Source organism: Falco rusticolus, chromosome 5, assembly GCF_015220075.1.
Source record: "Falco rusticolus isolate bFalRus1 chromosome 5, bFalRus1.pri, whole genome shotgun sequence".
NCBI classification, from domain to species: Eukaryota; Metazoa; Chordata; class Aves; order Falconiformes; family Falconidae; genus Falco; species Falco rusticolus.
The window spans coordinates 1,507,373-1,518,415 of record NC_051191.1 but is presented as its reverse complement, the minus strand read 5'-3'; the positions used below and the strand labels follow the sequence as shown (position 1 = coordinate 1,518,415).

At 45.2% G+C, this 11,043-nt stretch overlaps 1 long non-coding RNA gene across 1 annotated transcript; it reads left to right on the top strand.

The window, feature by feature from the left end:
* The first annotated feature begins 446 nt into the window (after positions 1-446).
* On the top strand, positions 447-10,655 carry LOC119149423. Its single transcript, XR_005104685.1, has 3 exons — positions 447-460; positions 2,412-2,413; positions 10,537-10,655. It is a non-coding gene; the product is annotated as an uncharacterized LOC119149423 (long non-coding RNA).
* The last annotated feature ends 388 nt before the right edge of the window (positions 10,656-11,043 follow it).

The window sequence follows — 11,043 nt, the reverse complement described above, 5'->3', positions numbered from 1 at the left end:
CCAGGTGGGGAGTGGGATGGAGCTGTTAAGTGTCACACAAACGAGTCAGCCTCCCATGTCAGAGGATGTTTCTTGGTTTAGACGTACCAGGCCATGGTTCCTGCAGAGGTTCATCCCCGTGCCCAATGTCTGTGGGTACCAGAGAGCCATTTACTTAATTGACGGTTCTCTGATGCCCTCCTGTGACTTACCGCAGGTGACTGACAGCACTTCTGGGGCAGGCACTGGCATGTTAGAGACAGCTGTGTCATGAAGGGAAAAATTTCCACAGCATGAGCAGACAAACAATATGAATTGCTTTAAAATTTCATTGCAAGAACTAAGCTCCAGAGTGATGCCAAAACGGCACAGAGTAACTGCTCAGAGACAAATTTTGTCTTTAAGCAGCAAAGGTATTTATTTCGTGCAACATTGGGGTGCTAGCCAATTCGGACCGGACAAACTAGCTCCAAAGTTTTCAGTGAAAAGTCAGGTATTTTATACAATTTTCATGAGGGGTTACACAACATCTTTACATACGTACTCATTTGATTCTGACACCTAATCATTCCATTCACAATAGGTGGGATCTAGGTGGAGTAGACCTTTCAATTTTCTTTGTTCAACAATTTCCTGACTTGATGGTCGCCTTATCTCCTTCATGTGCCCACCTTATCTTTTCTAATTATTCAGAGTACATTCAGTGGAACCTTTTCTAATTATTCAGAGTACATTCCTTCCTCAACACGAACAGAGCATCACCCAGAATATTGTACCAAACTCATCCTGACTAATCTATCTTTGTTTTAAGACCTTGTTCTGTTTCAAGACCTTGGCCCACATATGCTACTTGTCTCATAGAGGTGCTGCCCAAATGATTGTGGAATCAAGATCTCCAAATGTGTCTTACCTTAATTAATCCACATTAGGGGCAAAGATTGCAATAATAGTATAATTAAAATCTGTTCATTTGAGTAATGGATCTTAGTAGGAAAGATCCCACTGAAATATGAGGTGATGATCTTAATATTGTTGTAGAATGGCCATTATGGGACTTAGAAAATAACAATAAGCCACCTCAAGCACTGGTTGAAGTGGGAGCATGTTAGTGGGGAGATGTCCGCCTTGTTTGACTCTCTTTTTTTTTCTTTCTCTTCTTTCTTTTTCTTCATCTTTGTTATCTTCTTCTTCATCATCTTCTTTGTCTTCTTTGTCTTCTTCTTAGTCGTCTTCATCTTCTTTACTTCTTTTTCTTCTTAATCTTCTTCGTCTTCTTTGTCGTCTTCATCTTCTTCTTCTACTTTGTCTTTGTCTTCTTCGTTGTCTTCTTATTATTATTAATCTTCTGTCTTCTCCATCTCCATCTTCTCCTTATTATTCTGACTTTGTCATCTTCTTCATCATCCTATACTTTGTCTTCATCTTATTATTCTTAATCTTCTTTGTCTTATTATTCTTCTTCGTATTCTCTGCCTTTTTTTCACCTTAGTCTCCTCCGTCTTCTTTTCTTCTTCTTCTAGTTTGTCTTCATCTTCATTGTTGTCTTTGCCTTTGTCTTTTTCCTCTTAATCATCGTTGTCCTCGTAGTCTTCTTCGTCTTTCTTCTTCTTTTCTTCTTTGTTCACCACCTATTACCTCACAGATGTTTCCCTAAAGCAATTAAACTAGCAACAAGAAAAGCAGTCTTCCACAAAGACAAAAAATTTCCTGCAAGACCATGTGTCAGAATTTTTTATTAATTTGACAATGTCCACCTGCAGTGTAATGCTCAGGTCCAAAGACAGCTCTTAGCCTCTCTATACCAGCGACAATGCTTATATAATGTTGATTCATGGCCTGAGCACCTAAAGCTCTTAGATGCTGTTTTCTCCTCAATAGCATTACATATAAGCTAGGGTCTGGTTTTGCAGCTGAACTTGCTTATTTCATCTCGCAGCATTTATGTGGCCATTAGGGAAAAGGCAGTAATGCAAATTTCTGTTTCATGGTGAAAAAAGAAAAAAAGCTTCATTTAGTAATGCCCATGTATTGTTTAAACATTTATCACTTTGCTCTTTCTCAGAACTAGTTCTCATCAATTTATCATGCACCTTACATTTTGCTACCTACATTTTATTACTTTTTCTAAATCTTTAAAGGCAACCTGAAAAGGTAAAATGCCAGCCAAGCCACTTTGCAAGTTGGGGTCTGGGTGTCTGAACTCCTCTGCTGCTCAGCATTGGGAAAAATGTGTCTAAAACCCCTTGTTCCTCTCTTCTGATGGCAGCATCCCTGTCTTCACCCACTGCCAGCAACCTCCCTCTCCACCAGGACAGCCAGACCAGGCACTGAAGTAAGACACCAGGGAGGCAGAGGGAAACAGCATTGGGTATCTTCTCCTGCCTGCTCTGCCCACCTTGGCAGCCAAGGCAGCATTGGCTGAGGCCACACAGTTGTGCACATGGGGGCTGGAGCCAGCGGTGGTACCTCCTGCCTGGAGAGGGGGTCAGGGTGTTTGGGAGACACAGTGAGCTGCTCCTCTGGCTCTGGGCTCAGAGCCTGGGGTGATCTGCCTGGCTGAACCCTGGCCACAAGAAGGCCCTCAGCCACCCTTCTCTACCCGCGATGGTTAACCAGCTGCTTCCAGTACTGCGGGAGTGGTAGGCACCCAGAAAGCTAGTGAGAAAAGAAGGCCATCTCTCCTTGTGCTTCAAAGGAATGTGGGCATGGGGTGATGGAGCCCCTTCCCCATGCTGGCATGGGGACAACTGAGGTATGGCATCCTTCCTGTGCAAATCATCCCTAAGGGTTTCACGCAGCACCACATTCCAGCTACAAAGATTTAAGAGCAGGCTGGCTGCTACCCTCCACCACACATGAGTTGTTTCTTTACAATGTATGTTTTATTTATAGATTAACGTTAGCATTTTCAAGAGGAATGACTTGGGCTCTGAGTTATCACTTCCTATTAACCTGAAATTATTGAGTGTCTGAAATTTGTGAGGAAACCCAGTGAGCAGAAAGTATCAGAAAAATATTCCTCTCCTTTCCTTGAAGCACAAAGAACAAACAACCTCCTCCCGTTGGAGGGCTGTGCAAAACCACGGCAATGTCAAATGAGAGTGCCAGGCAATCATCTTCTCAAAGAATCACAAACGTTATCCATTTGCCATCTCATGCGTGTACAGCTTTTAATATATATTGCATATCATGTACATTATTTGATTCCGATTTGCCATTAATAATTGATTTTTAGACTGCAGAGAGAGGCATATGCTGCATCCCTCTCGCGTGTTACAGCCCTTGCTCCTGTGGAAATGTTTCCCTCCATCAACGATGCAGCAGTCTTGGATTTTTGTTTGAACAGGCTTTGAGGGGCACCAGGTAATAAAAAGGTCCCCGTTCAGTTCCATAGGGCTGGGCATGTGGGCACGGGGATCAGGAAGGGGTGCAATGGCTCCCTTGCCCCACCGCTGTGGGGGCAGCCCCACTCCCATCCCCAACAGGGGATTTCTGTCCTGGCTTGCGGGTAGCTTGGGACATGGGGCAGGGTTCATCTCGGCAAGTTTGGACACCTACAATTTAGACATCTTAATCTGATTGCCTACATCCCTCCTCCATCCTGCCTGGCTGAATAGTTAGTAAATAGATTATTTATTAATCTATTAGATGGAGGGCGGAGCTGCTCTCCAGTCTTTCTTGGTGATAACAAAGACGACTTCACTGACTAGCTCAGGAGAGATGTCTAACTTTTTAGGTATCTAAGTGATCTAGCATGAAGGTTAGGCTGTGCAGAGGAAGGCCACCCTCACACCTACAGGGTAGCCTCTGTAAGTATGTAGAAGATCACTTGCTGTCCCTGAGCCTGGAAATCAGGGCAAGGCGGGGGAAGGAAGCTTACTTTTGTCATTTAACCTCCACATCTGAAATGCAATATTTTTAGTGCCTCATTTTCAAGCATTCTTCCTCTTCATTCAGCCAAATCAAGAATAATCACTTGCATTTATGTAGCAACTTTCAGGCAGAAGTGTAAAATGCTTTACAGATCCAAGATGCCTATTTACATTGCTTTTTATTTAATCCTCCTTACACTCTGGTTAGGGACTAAACCAGTATCAATCAGTTCTTTCGGTGCTTATGAACTTTCATGATCTATGACTGACAACTGTAATAATCTTCTTTATGAAGCCCAGGCAGCATCCAGAGTAGCACCTAAATGGTCCCCAGGAGCTGTAATTAAAATTAAGCCGACCATAGGTTGCTTTGATTACAACAGGGCAGGCCAGCTTAACCTTCAATTTATGCTGACTTGAAAGATGGCTCATACAGAGAACCTGTATGCCAAACATAGATTTGAATTAATTATGCTGATTCTCTGGTTTTATTTTACTATCTGATTAGGCTTACAAATCAAATCACAGTCCCATCCTTCGCAAGAGCTTTGGTGTGAATGCCAAGTCTCAGCAGCTCGCTGTGGGGTACCTGTGGACTTTCCATCCGTTCTCCAGCACAAGGAATGTGTTCGGGCATCTGTGGGAGGTGGTGGCCACTGCTGGGCTACTGCTAGCTGCAGACACAAAGCTCTTAATTCTACCACACAACTGATGGGCTGCAAATGTGTACTGAGCACGAACAACCCCAGCAAACCCCAGCCAAGCCTGATCCACTCTTTCCTCCTGCTTCTCACAAGTGGAGCAGGCTTTTTCGTGCTCCTTGTCTCCCAGCTGCATGGAATAAGCTCTTAATCAGTGCCAACAACATCTGAAAAACTAATCAGAAAATACAGTTTCTTAGGTAAGGTTATTTTCTAACTTCTGTGTATGAAAAGATAGCTTCACATAGGGCGTTTTGCATAAATTAAGCTGGGTGTCTCTCATGTTGTATAGTTTGAAAAGCCAGAACTGAAAGGTGGTGGATGCATTTCAGCAAGGCTATAATTTTGTTACACTCACTTTTAGAAAATGTCAAAACAGAGATGGGAAACTTTCTTCCCCCCAGCAAATTTACCAAACCTACTGGTACCAGATGAGCAGCATGTAGCATAGCTTCTTATCAACCTTCTTGTGTAACTTCTTAACAATTTTAGTTCCAGACATTTCTTCCCTTTTCTTTCCTAAAAGCCTGTATCGTATCACCAGCTGAACTACAGTCTCGCTCACACAGTACCTTTTTCCTGTTAGGCTGGCAAAGTGTACAGAGTTAGGGGATTTCTTCAAATGCTTGGTTTTCCTCTGTGTTATCATTTAACCCCAGCTGCAACTAAGCCCCATGCAGCTGCTCGCTCACTCCCTGCCCAGTGGGATGGGGGAGAAAATCAGAAGAGGAAAAGTGAGAAAACTCATGGGTTGAGACAAAGACAATTTAACAGGTAAAGCAAAAGCTGCAGACGCAAGCAAAGCAAAATAAGGAACTCATTCACCGCTTCCAACGGGCAGGCAGGTTCAGCCACCTCCAGGCACGCAGGGCTCCATCACCCGTGATAGTTACTCAGGCAGACAAACACCATCACTCCGAATGCCTCCCCCCACCCCCCCCACCGCCCCCCCTTCCTTTTTCTGCCCCCAGCTTTATATGCTGGGCACAGCATCATCATATGGTCTGGACTATCCCTTGGTCAGCTGGGACCAGCTGTCCCAGCCGTGTCCCCTCCCAGCTCCTCGTGCCCCCCCAGCCCACCCGCTGGTGGGGTGGGGTGAGGGGCAGAAAAGCCCTTGGCTCTGTGCAAGCGCTGCTCAGCGGCACCGAAAACATCCCTGCGTTATCAACAGTTTCCAGCACAAATCCAAAGCACAGCCCCACACTGGCTACTGTGAAGGAAATCAACGCTGTCCCAGCCAAACCCAGCACACTGATGAATAATATCCTTTTACAGCAGCAAGGTCATGCCCTGTACTTTTGTTGCACCTGTCATAGATCCAGACTGTCTTTTTCATTTACATCTTTTAATGCAATACAGGCAAAAAACTACTGTGCTTTTTTATTGGTAAGTATGGCAGAAAGTAGGATTGCACTCTCTTTCTTGCTGCCTCTTATTAGAATGTAAACAGGCGTGTATGCTGCCATCAGAAAACAAAATTTAACTAGAATTGAGTGGCTGGCAGTGCCTATGATCATGCTTACATTATTCCTACCACTGTTGATTCCTGGGGTACCACTGATCCCAGCTGCCTAGTTTGAGTGACCAGCTTGTCAGGGTGAAGCTGGTGCTTGCACCAGTTTGCAAGGCAGCAGTCAGGTGTCCTGACTTGGCTAAACATAGAAGGAGAAATCCTCATCCCTCTTTGCATCTGCAAAGTGGTTGGGGTAGAGAAGGGTCCCTCTTGAAATTTAAGGTACCCTGCGAGCAGATCGCAGCGCCAGCATGGGGCTCGGTGGCACACAGGACTCTTGCAGATGATAGGAAATAATGTCCAGGCCCAGCTTATTCCTCACATGCAATTTGTAAAGTTTTCCTTAAACTAAAGGCTTTTCAAGACACTTCCCTTGCAAGTTCAGGTTGTTGATGTGATAATTTCAGCTGCTCTTCTGTTGAAGTGAGGATGTCTTTAAGGAGAATTACTGCCCATCTCCTGTAAGGTTTTCAGTCCAGTACCCAAGCAGCTCCTTCAAACACCAGCTTAAACCTGCTGCAGGTACGGCAGAACGCTGAGTGGTTTTTTGTAGGCAGCCTTTACAGAGTTTAAACTTACAGTTCCTTTCCCCTGTCAACTTCAGGTTCTGTGCTCTTGCAGCAAGAGCCACAATGCTGGAATTGGGGTAGGCCTTACTCTGAAAAGGGAGATCAGGAATTTGCCAGGTATTTGGCTTATTCTGCACTGTCTTCTGGGTGTTTTAGGAAGGCTTTGTATATGTTGCCAGAGCTTTACTTCTTAATTTCCACAAATTATTAAACTGCCAATCTTCATATTGCTGGTGAAATCCTATTAAAATGTTTCAAATTATATTACAAATTGAATCTTCTCTCACATGTCTCATGTACTATGAATCCTATTTTATTAGCACTGCAATATTTCAGGTCTAGAATTAAAGCCAGAAGGGTTGGTATAGTAATTAGTCCTTGAAATAATTTTATCTGTGCTGCTTTGATGCCATTTAATATTTGGTGAGTTAATGACAGAGCTCTTCCTAGCAGTGTTTCTGCCTCTGCGTTGTTGTGATGCCATTTGAAATGGGAATTGGTTTAGCTGGGAAAGGGCTGGGTCCAAAGGGTTGGTGGTAGCTGAAGAATGGGTTTGTACAGTGATTATAGAGGTACGGAAAGGAGAAAGGCCAGGCTTTGCCTTGCTTTCAGAGATCCTGGGACACATGCTCACCGTTGCAGCCTGCCAAGGACAGAGCGTCTCAAGAGGAGAGGGACAGCAGCAGGAAGGGAAAGGTGTCAAGAAAGAAGGGGCTCAGAGGGTGCTATGCCAGTCAGTGAGGTTGTCTCAGGGGCTCAAGCATCCCCCATGCCCTGCAACAGCAAGGGAGAAACCCAGAGCTTGTCTTTGCCTTAGCTGTACGTGACCTCCCAAAGATGTTTCTCGGTGACCAGGTACAACCCTGCACCTTCTGGGACCACCTTATGTATATATATCACCTTTATGCTAAGTCCTGATTGATGGCAGCTCAGATCATGCCCCGTTTTCCAGAGAAGCTTCTCAACAAAGTTCTCTTCAGTGCTGACTTGACCTCTAGAAGTCTCAGCCACAAAATCACACCTAATCAGTGAAGAATAAATTTCAAAAAGGGGCTTAAGCAAGGCTGTGCAGGGAGGAGGAGGAAGAAGAACCACAGCGTCACGCCAATTTTGGAAGCATGAGTTATTCCCAAGGGCAAACGTATCACTACTAGCTTCTAGTGTTTCTGGAGGGAGGAAGCTGATAACACCTCTCTCCGCTTAAATCCCAGTCTTGTGCTGGCTCGGAGAGCGTGGGAAACTGGCTTAGGAGCTTCATAGGTGTGCTGGTCAGAAAGGACTTCTGGAGATGTCCAGCCCACCCTCAAGAACAAGCGGGACAAGACAAAGTCAGGCCTGTCAGCTCTTTGTCTACTTGAATCTTGAGGACCTCCATGGATGGTGCTGCCTCTGCCTCCCTGGGCAACCTCTCCATTGCTGTTCTGATGAAGAGAGTGTGGCCTTACCACAGGTGACATGTCAGGCTCTGGGGCCTGATGTGTCCTCTGCCACCAGAACAGGTGGTACCACTGCTTGCACCACTGCCAGGGGGGAGGTGGGGATCACTCCACGGAGGGATTTTGCTCCAGTGCTTTGAATAGCGAGCTGCTGTTGGGTTTGATTGCTAAAGCTGTTCTGCACCGCCGTTGGGAGGCACGGCTCTTGGAGACGGCCTAGAGATACTGCCTTCCCCCCCTTAATGTCAGTAGAAGCTAAAGCTGCAGTTGTTACCATTAATTACCTGAACGTATCTTGTGCAAGTAGGTTAAGTTTTAATTTACCTCCTGCTGTGTCAGTGAAATGTCAGGGAGAAAAAGTGCATCATGAAGGCCACATAAACCCAAGGTAGGTGTGGGAGGTCAGTTAACAGTTCATGTACTTCTGAAATCTTTTAGGTTTCCTTTTCATAATTCAAACAAATATGGCTGTTTTCATTTCATTGTTGTTTCCCTCCTAGAGCGCTTAAAGCATTGTGAGTGTGCAGCTGATAGGCTGATGGTAACTACTAAGGGACAGAATATTCTCTTAGACAAAGAAAGTGGGAGAACTAAAATGAGAATTATGTCAATTGGCTTCAAGAAACAGATTTCAGTAACCAATGAAAGATAATAGATAACAGTTTGCGGGAAAATAATTTAAAGAAGAAATAGTTTAGGAGAATTGTCAGTTCCTTGTAGAAACTGATACTATAATACAAATTGAAACTCTACCAGCATGCAGGCAGGCTGGAAATTGCAGCAGGAGACCAGTCTGGATAAATTTCAGCTCTTCAGTGAACTCATATAAGGAAGAAGTACATAGAAAACGGGCATGAGGTCAAGTGAGTAAGGATGAATATCAAAGGACAGCATGCGCTGGAGGGGAGAAAATCAAATTAAAGTAAAAAAGGAAAATCAGCAAACCAGAGTCTATAGAGGCATTATTGGAATGAGAAATATCAGAGGACACATTGGTCCACTACTCACTGCAGAAGGGAAGCTAATGTCAAGCAGTACTGAGGAGGCTGAACTGCAGAATACGTTTTTGACTCAGTTTTCACTAGTGGCATATTGGTAATGATCAAACAGCTAACGTAACAGAGGAGAAATGGTACAAATTCAGACTTAAAGGAAATACCAGGAAAGTGAAAAATGTTAGAATGTACAGAAATACCTAAAACATTTTGAAATTGTTGGAGCTGAATTTGAGAGTTGGACGGTCTCCAAGGATACTTCAGAACTGGCTGTACAATTTCACAGTAGCCAGTGAGGAACCAAGAAACTTCATAAAACGAAATTGTATCTCTGGCTAAGAAAGGGCAGAAGGAAGCTCCAGTAAATGCATTGTTCAGCTCAATTCTGATTCCCAGAAGTAGTAGTGGAACAAATGTATGTCCTATTTGTAAGAGCTTCAATATATAAGTAATAGCCCCTGTAGACCTGTCATACACTAACAATGTGTATTGCTGGTTTTGATACCATCTTACATGAGATTTTCATTGGATAATGCCTAGAAAAAGCTGAGGGTGAGCACAATCCACTCGGTCAAAGGGAAGGGGCCAGCTGAATCTGGCAAATCAACAAATGGTTACAGGACTGGTGCCGCAGCCAGGGGCACTACTTAGACCATGGGACTCGCTCTGAGAAACCTGGTTTACTGGGTGCTAATAGGGTCCACCTGACAGAGAAGGGGAAGAGCATCTTTGCTTCTTCACTAAGTTTTTCTTCACACTTTGCTTTGCCAAGCTGGTGAAAACGGCTTTAAACTGAAGTTGCCAGGGGAGGGGAACCTCAGTCCATCCCACTCTTACCAGTTTGGTGCCAATGCCAGCAAGAGATGCCCAGAGCCTGGAGAGGGATCGCAGGGCAGCAGAAGAGGACCTGAAGAGCAGCACAAAGGAATTCCAGTTCAATAAGGCCAAGTGCGAGGTCCTGCACATGGGTCGGGGCAATCCCAAGCATAAATACAGGCTGGGCAGGGAATGGATTGAAAGCAGCTCTGAGAAGGACTTCAGGGTGTTGGTTGACAAGAAGCTCAGCATGACCCGGCAATGTGTGCTTGCAGCCCAGAAAGCCAACTGCATCCTGGGCTGCATCAAAAGGAGAGTGGCCAGCAGGTCAGAGGAGGTGATTCCCCCCCTCTACTCCACCCTGGTGAGACCCCACCTGGAGGACTGTGTCCAGCTCTGAGGCCCCCAGCAGGAGGAGGACATGGACCTGTTGGAGAGAGTCCAGAGGATGATCACAGGGCGGGAGCACCTCTCCTATGAAGACAAGCTAAGAGTTGGGGTTGTTCAGCCTGGAGAAGAGAAGGCTCCGGGGAGGCCTTACAGCAGCCTCCCAGTACCTAAAGGGGGCCTACAGGAAAGCTGGAGAGGGGCTTTTTACAAGGGCATGTAGTGATAAGACAATGGGCAACAGCTTTAAACTGCAAGAGGGTAGATTTAGATTAGGTATTAGGAAGAAATTCTTTCTTGTGAGGGTGGTGAGCCCCTGGCCCAGGTTGCCCAGAGAAGCCGTGGATACCCCATCCCTGGCAGTGTTCCAGGCCAGGCTGGATGGGGCTTTGACCAGCCTCATCTAGTGGAAGGTGTTCCTTCCCATGGCAGGGGGGTTGGAACTAGATGATCATTAATGTCCCTTCCATCCTAAAATACTCTATGATTCTATCGAGTCTGGTGTGGAGATCAGCAGCTGTCAGTACGTCAATTGCCCAAAGGATTGTATGCATCAGTCACAGTTTCAGAGGAGTCTTGCTGGGACAGGGGACCCATCTGCATTTTCATCCGCAGCTTGGGTGAATAAAGGGTTTGTGCAACAGGCTTTCAAAATTCCACGGAGGTGGAGGAGTTACTGAAGGAATGAAGCTGGACTTAGTGTTATCTGAGCAGATTGTGAAAGTGACCTGAAATTTTTAATTCAATTCAACAAAATGGAAGTCTTACGTCC